Here is a 14,200-nt window from a genome sequence, read left to right on the forward strand (position 1 = left end):
CCTCTCATTGTCATTATCTGCTTGGTCTCTGAAGGTATTTGAATTTGTGAGTATGTACTGGCAGAATGCTTCAGAACTAGTGTGGCTAGGTGTCCTGGTTTGCCCAGAACTGAAGAAATTTCTAGAATGTGGGACTCTCAGTGCTAAAATCAGAAACATCTGGGGCAAACCAGGGTGAGTTGGTAACCCCATGAGGCACCCATGAATTATCCACTGAGGGAACCGGCATAGGAGTTTCGTTTTGCAAACACAAGCCAAGCATCACTCACTCATTCATTCATTCATTCATTCACTGCATTTAACATTTATCTTTTCCTCTGTGCCAGATAATTACTAAGTGCTAGTGATGGGAGTAGAACAAAGAATCTCTGCCTTCCTCAACCATAGCATCTAGCAGCAGAGCGGGATAAGGCAAACTTATAAATAATTGTAACATCTGGCAGAATGATGAAAGTGACACTTGAAGCCCAAACTAAGGTTTTCGTGTGTTTATTCTTAACAGGACGATATGATTTCCAGCTGGGAGCCACTTTATATTATTAAAGTTTCCGGGAATTTGCACTCTTCACTTGAAAAAATGTAACAAGGAAGGAGCACACTGCTAATGTTAATTGCAATTTCTTCAACGTTTTTAGGGCATCCGCTTTTAACAGGAAATGCAAATATTTAAAAGGAAAGTCATCCTTTCGGGAATATCAATAATAATGAGATAGTTCCTTAGCCACAGTCACTTCTTACATATGAACAAATGCCTTAATTGATTTTACGGAGACACTGACTGGCAGTTCAGTTGAATATGAGCTATTTTTTTTCAAGGGGACTTGTGGAGTTCATGAGCCTATGAAATACTTCTCAGTGATATTAGCTGTGGAAGACAGGTCTTACAGCAACTAAACTAATAAAAGCAACATTACTACCTTTTTCCAAGCTGCAACCAAACTCTGCATCACTGCTGTTAAAGATTGGGAGAGCAAGTCAAATAAAGGCCTGACATGCCTATCTGCATAATGGTCCATATCCATTTGAAAATTCCAATCATTACTATGTGCCAGGTGCTAGAGATGCAAAGATGAATAAGACAAAATTTCTACTGTCAAGGCACCAACAGTCTGGGTAGAGAGACAGAATAATAAGCATTGTGCAAAAAGAAAAAAAAAAAGAGATTCATGGTTTGACAGAGAAGGATGTATTAATTCTACCTTGGGGTTTCAGAGGGATGAACAAAGTAGAGGAAGGCCCCAGGGGCAGGTGATACTTGAGTGATATTAAATGGTTCAATAGAAGTTCACAAAAAGGACAAGGGTGGGGTTGTCAATTCTGGCTGATAGAGAAGAGATGCACAGAGAGTCACAGGTGTGAAAGAATGGAATAAGGTTAGGGAACTGCAAGGAGTTCTGTACGACTAGACCCTCTGTGTTCAGCTGAAGAATGGTCCCTCAAAGTGCCATTGTCCTAATTCTCAGAACCTGTGAATGTTACCTCAAGGGCCAAAGGGACCTCAAAGATGTCATTATTATCCTGGATTATTTGGGTGGGCCCTAAATGCAATAACAGGTATCCTTGTAAGAGGCAAGCAGAGAGAGATTTGGCTACAAAAGGAAAGACAATGTGACATCCGGATGCATCCACAAGCCAAGGAAACCCAATGTAATCACAAAGTGTTCTTATAAGAGGGTGGCAAGAGGACAGAGTGAGCAATAGGAGATGTGATGATGGAGACAGGGGGCTGAAATGATGCAAAGAAGGGGCCACGGTCAAAGACTTTATGATCTAGAAGCTAAAAAGGGCAAGGAAGGAGTCTATCCTAGAGGTTCCAGAAGGATGCAGGCCTATTGACAAGTTGATTTCTGATCTCCAGAACTATTCAAGAATAAATGTGTGTTTTAAGTGTTTAAGACACTAAATTTGTAGTAATTTGTTAAAGCGGCAGTAGGAAACTCATATACCACCCTATGGGGGAATGCTGCCAAGTGTCAGATCCTTGAGAACCTAGTGGATTCTGTTAGGGAATTTGAATGTTATCTTTTTGGCAACATGCAGTCACAAAAAGACTTCATGGAAAGGATAAACACAGAACAATCACCCTGTCCAAATTGCCACCCTTTCCAAGAATAGAGACTGTTCAATCCTGCCCTGAAGGTGTTGGACTAATTCTGTTATTGCTGCACCTCAGTGAGTTCTTCAAGGACTTAGAAGACTTTAAGAATGACTGTTCCTGAAAAGCTTTTCAATAATTGCTGTAGACATCATGCTAAAATCAATCTCAGATATGGGAAACACCTAACAAGCACACCCTTGCTTCAAATAGGGTGTTAGCAGTTGCTCCTTGTTGGTAAGAGTTTACCAAATAAGGCAATGCCAGTTATGGGCTATGCTGCAGTAGGTGCTTGGGATACTACAACTGAGAACCTAAGCAAGCCCAGGGAAGTTGACAAACCTCTTGGTGCTGCTTTTTTTGGCTTGGTTGTAACAAGAATCAAGGTGGAGTGATGACAAGAGACTTAAGACTGAGGCTCTGCATGACTGGGTTCTAGTACTCCAGCTGCATGGGCCGCGGCCAGTTAAGTCACCTGCAAAATGTGCTGCCAGATTAGGTGAACTTTGAGGTTCCATTCTGCCTGGATCCCAACAGTTCTCTATTTGGAAATCTCTCTGTTGTCAGTTTTCAGTCTTTAATGAGACCTACTACCAGCTTCCCCATCAAGATACAGGTGTTCTGGCCTTGGATTTCTGGTACCTCACACCCTAGCTCTCTTCTTTGTAGATCTCTCTCTCCAGCCTCCCTTATCTTCTTAGAAGGGAGTATCATCTTATACTGCCTCAGTTTTTAAGGTGGCATTATCTGGTATTGAATCAGTTGTCACTATTTAGTAGTTGGGTCACTTTAACAAGATACTTAGCCTCTCTTTACCAGGTTCCTCATTTGTAAAATGCAGATAAAAAATTACTTGTCTCATGGGACTAATGTGAAGATTAATTGCAATAATACCTATAAATTACTGAGCATAATGCCACTCACAGAATAATTACTCAATAAATGCTAGCTTCTTTCACTGCTGTTATTTTTACTATTATAATTCCTGAACTCTAAGATGTGAGGATCTTAATGACTATTTTCATGGTGGGACTGAACTATATCATCACCGATCATCAGACTCACTTCTCTTTTTCTTATGCATACGCTGGACTACATGTCATAATGGCCCCTTCAATACTAGGGGAGAAGCATTCAGCACCCTGCACTTCTTCCCTACTCACCTGAAACCTTCCAAGAGCAGGAAAACTAGGTAGACATACACACTCGCCCATATTTATTTATATATGTAAATGTATATTGTATATAAATGATGGGTATAATTATTTTTTTAATCATCAGCAACCTACACGGTACTTAACTGGTGGGAACAAAATTTTCCCTGAGAAGGTGACACATGAGAGGGGAAAATTTCAGTATCTAGGGTTCTGGTTTACATGTAAAACCCTCAGGAAACAGCCACAGAGGAGAGTGGTATCAGCTTTCATTCCTTGTCATGATCCTTATTAGCTCCATCAAAAAAAAAAACTCACAACAAAATCCATCCTTCTTTCCACTGATGATCTACATGCTATCCAGAGAACTTGTGTTTTCTGGTTGCTCTAAATCATGCTACTGAGCAGATTTTTTTTCAGTTTTATTGAGATATAATTTGTATGCCATAAAATTCACCCTTGTTTTTTCCTTTTCCCTTCATAACTAAACTTTTCATTTTAGAGTAGATTTAGATTTATAGAAGTTGCAAAGATAGTATGAAAGTTCCTATATATTCCACATCTTACATCAGTATGGTATATTTGTCCAAATTAACAGACTCTTAAGTAAAATCCAGACTTTATTCTGATTTTCTTAGATCTACCTAAGGTCCTTTTTCAGGTCCAGGATTTAGTTGTCATGTCTTCTTCCTAGGTTTCTCTCAGTTGTGATGTCATCTCTGACTTTCCTTGTTTTTGATGACTTCCAAGGTTTTAAGGAGTACTGGCCAAGTATTTTTCAGAATGCCCCCAACTGGGATTTTTTTAAGTCACTGAATATTAGGTAGTTGTTATACAGCAAGAATAAGTTATACAATTGGGCAGCCGTATATTGAGGTGGGAAAAATAAACAGGTACTGAAGGGAGCAGAGTCTAGAAGCTTCAGAGCCAAACATTGCCTGGTGTCACCCTGGCATTCTGCTCCCAGACCAGCTAACAGGGTGAAGGTGAGTGGGGGAGGGGGTTGCTGGCATTGGAGAAGGTCTAGAAGAATCTGCTTTCTTTGCTTCAACAGATCTATACTGTGCATTCAATAATAACAAAAGTTAATATCTATTGACTGTTTACCATGTGACAAGAATTATGATATGATACACAGAGATACAATGGTAAGCCATATACACCAGGACCTATCTAAATAAAGAAATTAACTAAATATACAATTGCAATTACAATATGACATAATAAATGCTATAATAAAGTCAGTGGAAGTTGCTACTAGAGAAATTGGAACAGCTTAACAAGACTTGGGGAGAAAGAAAAGACTGTATTTTCGAAAACGAGAAAGAGTTGGTCAGATAAAGGGGAGGCAGCTTGGAAGGAGAACATAAAACTTAGCCAACATTAGTTATTGCGCTCTTTCTCTGGACCAGCCCCTGTGCTGTGATCTTCACATGCATCTCATCAAAGTCTCGCATCAACCACTCGAAGTCAGTACTGTCTCTGTTTTGCCGATGAAGAAACAGGCTGAGGGTGGTAGAGATGGGTGGCAGGCCAGCTGTGGTTGGGACTCAGCGCCGCTCTTCACAGGCACTGCAAAGAGCAGTCTCCCTCCCCAGGATCACTCAGACATCAGAGTCCGGGTCTGGTGAAGAAAGAAATCCCATTCCCAAGATCATCATTGCTTTCCTCCCTTCCTGCAGATAGGGATTTTTCCCCTGACTTCCGTGAAAATAACTTTAAACAGCTGTGTCACACCATGTTCGGAAATAACAGGTCAGCCTTGGGCCAGTTGGATATAAGGCAGGATTGTTGGTCACAACATCCTCAAAGCAAGGGGAGGTTCTGCGCAGATGGGCTGTGTCCCTGGCCCTCCAGCTTCTACATGAAACCCTTCCAGCTGGAGTGGCCATTCACTCTCAGAGCTCACAAGCTGGCCACTACAGTTTTCGCCCCCCTCAAAAGGAAGGCAGAGAACGTGTCCTTGAGAGCCCACTGTTCTCAAATCTGCTATGCCAAGGAGTGAGACAAAGAAGCAAAATTCAGAAATGTAAAGCCCACCCGGCCACATCTGGGGGAACGGGAGCGCTGGGGGTCAGCTGCTCAGCTTGGCTGGACCTGGCTGGGCTTTGGTGGGAAATCTCTGCTTGCTGCAGGCCACCTTGGCACACTGCGCAAAGGGGAAATCCAGAGGCACAGAACGTGATCCCGCATTCCACAGGAAGCAGCCTGGGATACTCACTAAGCTAGGGACATGGAAATATTCTAACCTACAAAGAAAGGGCTTTCCAAGGATTTCCCAATAGCACACATTTATCTGAAAGGGAAAGTAAGAAAAAAGTCCCACTGGTCAAACAGAAAGCAGGTCTGTCCTCCACACAAGGCAGGCACTGTTCTGTCTTCATTCTTATGGAAGAGACACCCGTGACTCATACTGTTAAATAACTGACTATTTGCTTCTCATTTGACATGCATAATCTACTCAATGCCATGGGCACTTAATAACGCTCTTTTGGAAACAGAACAATTGAGTTAGTTGCTAGCCAAACAGCTCTGTCTCTCACCCTGACCAAACATGCATGGAGTGAAAGAGGAAACTGCTCACTGTTCTTCAACACAACTGGCTCTTTCCTGCCTTTTTGCCTCTGTCGAAGCTGGTTGCTTTGTCTAGAAAACTGCTTTCTCCCTGCTGAATGCTTAATAATCCTTGCAGATACCCACGATGGTGATGCTGCTGATGCTTCCGAGCATGGCATCTAATAATCGTGGCTGTTCTGCACCAAGCTCTGTACCATGACCTTTGTGTTTATTTCTCAAAACAACCATATGGCAGAAGCACTCATATTATCCCCATTTCACAAACGAGGAAATTTAGGCAAAGAAGGGTGTGTTGTCCAAGTCATACAGCAAATATCCATACAGAGAGCATGTTTCCAGTTGAGACAGCTTGTCTATAAATGAGACAATTCCTATCAAAATCCCAACACTCTCTTTTAAAATAGTGTTTTCAGAATCTCTAATTACCAGCCACAAGGGAAATGTGTATGAATAAGACACTAAAATTGCAGATCTCAGAAAACGGATTCATTTGTAAGGAAGCCTTAATAATAGATGTTGGACAACAGCACAATCAGAAAATTAAACAGCCTTTTTCAGATTTCATTCGTTTTGCATGAACTCATTTGCGCACGTGGGTTTATTTTATCAGATTTGTAGATTCACATGACCACCATAGTCAAGAAGCTGAATATGCCCCATACAAGCATACATGGTACTCCCCTTCTATAACCACAGTCCCGTCCCTACGCCCTCCGCACCCAACCCCTGACAACCACTGCTCCGTCCTTCTATGGAATTTTGTCATTTTGAGTCTATAATATAAGTAGACTCAAACAGTATTTAACCTTTTGAAATTGGCTTTCTTTAACTCAACATAATTCCCTTTAGGTCCATTCTAGTTGTTGCCTGTATCAATAATTCTTTTTTATTACTGAGTAGTCCTTGGTAAAGATGTACCTCAGTTTAACTGTTCACCAGCTAAAGAACATTTGAGTTGTTCCCAGTTTCTGTCTATTACAAAAAAAGCTGCTGTGAATATTGGTGTGCAGGTTTTTGTGTGGACATGTTTTCATTTTTCCGAATAAATGCCCAAGAAGTTTACTCAATCATATTATAAATACATGTTTAGTTTTATAAGAAACTGCCATACATTTTTCCAGAGGGGCTGTGGCTATCCCACAAGCAATGAATGAGTGATTCAGTTTCTCTATATTTTCAGCAGCATTTTGTGTGTTATTATTTTTAAAATTTTAGTCATTCTTGTAGGTATGTAGTGGCATCTCACTGTGGTTTTAATTTGTCTTTCCCTAATGGCTAATGATGTGGGATGCCTTTTCGTGTTCTCATTGCCATCAGTATATCCCCTTTAGTGAAATCTTTGATCATGTATTTTGCCCACTTTTGAATTACATTGCTTTTGTTTGTTTTGTTTCTTATTGTTGAGTTTTGAGAGTTATTTATATGGTCTAGGTACAAGCCCATTGTCAGACATGTGGCTTGAAAATATTTTCTCCTAGTCTGTAGCTTGTCTTTTAAACTCTTTACAGGGCCTTTTATACAGTAAAAATTTTTAAAAATTTATATAAAGTGCAAGTTATAAGTTTTTCCTTTTATGGATTGTGCTTTTGTTATTAAAAATTATAAGAATCTTTACCTAGCCCTTGATCCCAAAGATTTTCTTATTTTGTTCCCTAATGGTTTTTATAGTTTTGCATTTTATATTTAAGTCTTTGATCCATTTTGAGTAAATTGTTCTATAAGATGTGAAGTTAGGTTGAGGTTTGTTTTTTGTTTTTATTTTTGTTTTTGCCTCTGGATTTTGAATTGCTCCTATACCCTTTGGTGAAATGGATATCTTTCTTTTCTTGAATTGCTTTTGCACCTTTGTTAAAAATCAGTTGGACATACTTGTATAGGTTTATTTCTGGATTTTCTATTCTGTTTCTTTGATCTATGTATCTTTTTCTCCATTAACACCACATTTTCTTGATAACTGTAACTATGTAGTGAGATCAGTAGAGTGGCTCCTCTCATTTTATTATTGTTTTTATTCAAAACCCTTTTAGCTGTACAAGGTTCTGTGCCTTTCTATATAAAATTTAGAAAATATTACTATGTCTACCAAAAACTTTTTGGGATCTTTATAGGGGTTGTATTGAACCAATAGATCAATTTTAGGAGAATTGGCATCTTTACCATGTTAAGTCTTCCAACTTGTGAACATGCTTTGCCCCCCCATTTGGGGGAAAGATACACACATGAAGAGCAGTACTATGTATTGAAAATAAAGGGCAGTATCGAATCAAGGATAGACTCTGAAATGAACCAGATTTAGGGTTAGACTCCAGATTTCTTTGAACTAAATTGATTTCATTCATCATTTTGTAATTTTCCGGATATAGATATGGTAAATGTTTTGTTAGATTTACACCTAAGAATTTCAATTTATTTGGAGTGATTATAAATAGTATTATTTTTTTAATTTGTTTCTACATTTTTGTTGTTTGTACATAGAAATATGATTGTTTTTTTGTTTGTACATAGAAATATGATTGATTTTTGTGTGTTGACTTTGTATTCTGCAACTTTGATGAACTCAATTACTTCTAGGAGGTTTTTTTGTTTTGTTTTATTTTGTTTTAAGGTCTTGGGATTTTCTACATAGAGAATATGTCATCTGTAAGTAAGACAATTTTATTTCTTCCTTTCTAATTTGTTTGGGCTTTATTTCTTTTACTGGCTTTGATGTGCTAGCTAGACTTTCCATTGTTACATTGAGTAAGAATGGTGAGAGCAGATATCTTTGCCCCACAACATTTTTAACATCTTAAAACTCTCCAAAATCAAATAAAAAAATTGACACAATATGATCAAAATTCATTTCATCATCTGTTTGGGTCCCTTTTCCTCCATGAACTTCCAGCCTTGTAGGGAAGATATGCCTCTGAAGAGCAATACTGGATAGTGAAAAAGAAAAAGCTATATTGAACTGAGTTTGTGTAGACCCTGAAATGAAATTCTAGAGCCACAAACATGTTTGGTATGCAGTTTGTGTCTGATATTATTCAAGGGGTCTCAAATGTGATGACAACAGAGAGATTCCCTGCCTTTGTCAATCTTACATTACAGTGAGGGAGATTGTAATACACAAATACACACACATATGGTAATTTAAACATTGTTAAATTCTATAAAGTAAATAAGGAAGCATGTGTGGAGTTAGAGAGTGATGGGGAAAGGGCAGGCTATTTTCAACAGAGTGGCCAAGAAAGCCCTCTCAGAGCAGGTACTGTTTGTACAGGTGCCATCATTCTGAATCAGGACAAAGAACAACTTGGGATAAGAAAGAGCCAGTGCAGAAGCCCTGAAGAAAATGATCCTTCCTGTTGTGAAATAGCAAGAAGGCCAGTGTGGCTGGAAGAAAGGGAGAATGGGAGAAGTAGCAAAAGAAGTTGGCAGGTGTGCATGAGCCAGGCGATGCAAGGCCACTTAGACTATGAAACCTACTTTGGGTCTTATTTTAAGAGTGATGAGGGATGATTGATAGTTTTGATCAGGGAATTGATGATGTGATTTATATATCAAAAAGACCACTCTGTGAGTGTTGCTGCAGAGCATTACTATGCAGATCACATGCTCATTGAAGGCTGTCTTCTGTTGTGTTACTATTAATGCTATTTCATAGAGTCAGTTGATTTTCATTAAGACCAATAGAAACAAGCCACTTTGCTATCTGGTGAACCATAACTATGTTACCATTGGAGTTAAGTCCCGTATATATGGAATCTAAGAAAAACAATAAAAATACTATAATCATTAATTTCATAGCCCCATGATAGTATGTTATTAGTAATTGAATTATTTGAATTTTTAGAGGATCATGAATTTTAACTCATGCATTTATTTGCTATTTAATTATTAAGGTGAATACCAGGTCTTGATCAAAGAGCTCAAATCACATCAGATAGAAAGAATCTTATTTGGTGCAGCCCTGTTTTAATGCCAGACATTTTAACATGGAGGTAACCTCATTGCTTGCCAGATTCTTGTACTTAGTCTTCTGCTATAATACTTTGCTGAATGCATCACCTCTGTCTGCAATGTCCTTCTTTGCTTTATTCAATTAAATAATTTTTCTTTATCCTTCAAAATTCTATTCAATCACCACTTTAATAGTTACCAATATGCCTTCAGAGAGAATAACTCCTTTTTTTTTTAACTTTTTTCATTTTTTTAGGAGGTACTGGGAATTGAACCCAGGACCTTATACATGGGAAGCAGACAATCAACCACTGGGCTATATCCACTCTCCAATAACTCCCTCTTATATGCTCAGTCTGTATATTTTCTCATAGTTCTATCATTAAAAACAGTAGTCAAACTACCTAACATTTTAGTATTCATTTTATATCAGGAAAACAAATGGCATGCTGTATTATTGTTTCCTCATTACACAAATGTGAAAAGTAAAGCTTAGAGATAATAACTAATTTACATAAGGTCCTGGTGTTCTTGAATGGCAGTACTCAAATTTGAACTCAAGTCTGCTGGCATGTATTGTCTGACTTGCCATCATTGTTTAGATCCACAGTTTCCAAAATATGCACTGAGGTGTTCTAAGATGCCTCAACTGATGTACAGGAATGTTACAGGATGTTTTTAAGTTTCGAGGGAAACACAGTATACCAGGCACTGCAGGGACCCCTAGCTCTAGGTACTTCAACATCAAATTACAATACATTCCTTTTGATGAAATCATACATTTGCAAAGCTGCATTCTCTGTGGTTGCCATGATAAAGAACAATTACTCTGTCATGAAACAATGTGGAACAGGAAATGAGGTGATCTCCAAGTTTTGAGAAGTTATGTGATGCCTGATATGCACATTTCTCATTAGTAAGTAATTGCAGTTATTAAAGAATGAAATACTTTTTCTTTCGATTTATGCTATTATGCTACCAAATTGTAAGGCTATAAATGCTTATTAAGCTGCTTGGCCCTATCTACTTAATAAAGGGAACTGTTAGGTATTTCTTTTGGTGTGGGGGTGCTGTGAAAAACTTACTAAGACACTAAAGACACCATGAATGGAGAAAGTTTGGGAATTCTGGTATAGATATTTGTCTCCCATACCAGGTCATAATTTTCTTGAATGCAGAGTAATATTAGACTGTTGTAAGTAGAAATCAAAAGCATTCTTTTCTTCTGGTCTGTCTTTCCTCTATGAGAGTCGGAAAGCTCTCAGCTGCAAAAAACAAACACCGCAATTCATACTGTCTTAATTAATATGGAAAAGTCAGGGAAGCATGCAATCTGCACTAGTCAGTGTAGTATAGTCTGATGTTGCCTTCTTTAAAGGAACTTGTATCCTTTACCTATGTTTATTAGCACATTTCCATCAATTATATCATATCATTCTTGGATATACACAGAAATATGCAGAAATTCTATGAAAAGAAATCTATGTTTTGTTTCTTGCTAAATTCTCTAGATAACTATATCAAAGATATCTAATTAATTTATAGGCTCTTCAACCCCTATTAATGAGAAAAAACTAAAACTAAAGATATTTGCAATTCCATTGCAAGTGATTAACGGAGAATTGCCAGATTACCCGGGACGCAGAAAGGTCCGGGAAGGCATGTCAAAATTTTTGTCCATCATGGAATATTTACTAATAGAAAAGGCCCTCATTTCCCCTTTCCAGATTAAAACTAGGGTTACCAGTTTTAGCAAATAAAAATACAGGGTGATTAGTTGATTAGTATTTCAGATAAAGAGGAGAAATTTTTTAAGTACAAGCATGTCACAAATATTGCATGGATATACTTATACTAAAAAGTTATACCTTGTTTACCTGAAATACAAATTAAACTAGGTACCCTGTGTTTAATCTGGCAACTCTAATGAAAACAGAAATTCACTTCAAAATATCATCATTTCTGGAATTAAAATATCACCATTGTGAAACCCTTAATGAAATAATGGATCTAGGGCCGTGCTTTTGAAATATGGTTCCCTGACCAGGGACATAACCTTCATCTGGAAACTTGTTAAAAATGCATATTCTTGGGACCCACTCCATACCTACCAGAGGTGTTGTGGTGGAGCCCAAAAAGCTTTGTTTTAAGGAGCCTTCTGGGTGATTTTGATTTGCAAGTTTGAGAACACTTTACATAGGCAGTTGTGGTCGGCAGAATAATGGCTCCACAAAGGTGTCTGAGTCCTAATCCATGGAGCCAGTGACAAAGAGGTTGGAGATGGAATTAAGGCTGATACTGAGCTGATCTTAGAATATGGGGATTATCCTGGACTAGTGAGACCCAGACTAATCACAAATGTCCTTAAAAGAGTCAGCAGAAGAAGATGTTACTATGGAAGATGCAAGGTTGCTAGTGTTGAAGATGGAGGAAGGGTTCCATGAGTCAAGGAATGTGGGGAGCCTCTAGAACCTGGAAAAGCAGAGACACTAATTCTGCCCTAGAGTGTGCAGAAAAGAACACAGCCAGCTGGATTTTAGCCTAGTTGAAATTCTATACGGAACTATTAAGATAAATTTTGTTGTTTAAGTCGCTGTTTGAGGTCATTTGTTAGAGCAGTAATAGAAAACTAATAGAGCAATGATCTCTAGTGCCTGCCAAAACCACTAGCCCAAAGACAATATACCAATGTGGTAATGGGACTTGTTTAGTAGTTAACACCAAACCCTGCAATAGTTACTTGTGTATTCTTTATCACCTATTTTATGCACATGCATGCACAAACACATATATATAGTTTAGGTCTTTTTAAACTAAGCATGGAGTCATTTATAAGGTTTCTATTTATATAAAAATAATAATAACCATCAGGTATATTTTATAAATCAGGAAGTTCAGCTTGAATATTAGCAGCAAACACCATTACCCAGAGCAAACAAACCAAGTAAGCTGCACTGTTGTCCACAGTGGTCTGAACAGTTATACCTGTTTGGTTGGAAGATTTCTCAGACAACAAATGTAATGTACCTATTTTTTCCCTCTTTCCTTTCTGAGCAACAAGAATCTCCTTGGTGAGTCATTATGGAACCAGGCCTACAAATGACTTGGGAAATAAAGGAAAGAGCTAAGGACAGATGCCTCAAAACAGTCACAGAAGGAAATTTTTGTATCATGACTTTACCACAGACACAGAATACATCAAATCTTAACAGTTTCCCAAGAACATGTTCTCATTTTCTCCACATATTCTGTTTGTACTTAAGACTGTCTAAATTAGTACAAAAGAAGAATATTCATATGAATTCAATCAGTTACCTAAAACATGGGAAAATAAAGGGTTTTTGTTTCCTTTTATTTTTATGGAAAATGTCATCTGTAGCCACATATACTTCTGCTCCCATTTCTTTTTTTTTTTTTTTTAAAGATTTATTTATTTATTTAATTCCCCCCTCCCCCGGTTGTCTGTTCTCTGTGTCTATTTGCTGCGTCTTATTTCTTTGTCCGCTTCTGTTGTCGTCAGCGGCACGGGAAGTGTGGGCAGTGCCATTCCTGTCTGCCCCCATTTCTGACAAAAAAATCTTTAAATTTTTGCTAATTGAAGCATTATTTTTCTTATAATATCAATATTAATATGCAGCAGTTAAAATCCATTTGATAGGGAAGAGGATGTGGCTCAACAGACAGAGTGTCCACCTACCATATAGGAGGTCCAGGTTTCAAACTCAGGGCCTCCTGGCTCAAGTGGTAAGCTGGCCCACAAACAGTGCTGCCACACGTCAGGAGTGCCATGCCACGCAGAGGTGTCCCCCACATAAGGGTGCCCCATGGTCAAGGAGTGCGCCCTGCAAGGAGACCCGCCCTGCACAAAAAGTGTAGCCCACCCGGGAGTGGTGCTGCACACACGGAGAGCTGACACAGCAAGATGACGCAACAAAAAAGAGACAAAGATTCCCATGCTGCCTGATGAGAATGCAAGTGGACACTGAATAATGATAATCATTGATGTAGAAATGATTTTCTCTGTATACTACGAACATTCACCTTTAGATAGTAAAGTTTTTGTCTGAATAAGTTAAAACTTAACACATCTGGAAAGGAGAGGTTGTTCTACTACAGGTGCCAGTCTACTATAGGTTCAAGCTATTATTTCAATCGTCTCAGAATCATGGCAAGCTGGATTGGGCTGGAAACACCACTGGATTGGGCTGGAAACACCACTGACATCCATGACCTCTGTAGGGAAGGCCAATGATGAGAGACACACAGAGAGCTGAGACTCTGTTAGTTGGGCTGGTCTCATGGACATCTAGAATCTGGAGTCCTATTTAGAAACAGGAAAGAGAGAGAAAGAATGTGTGTGTGCACATATGTGTTTACACCATCCATGCATGTTTGAAAGAGGACCTGAGATAGAAACCCTTTTGTATAAATC

This window comes from Dasypus novemcinctus, chromosome 14 (assembly GCF_030445035.2).
Source record: "Dasypus novemcinctus isolate mDasNov1 chromosome 14, mDasNov1.1.hap2, whole genome shotgun sequence".
Lineage (NCBI taxonomy): Eukaryota > Metazoa > Chordata > Mammalia > Cingulata > Dasypodidae > Dasypus > Dasypus novemcinctus.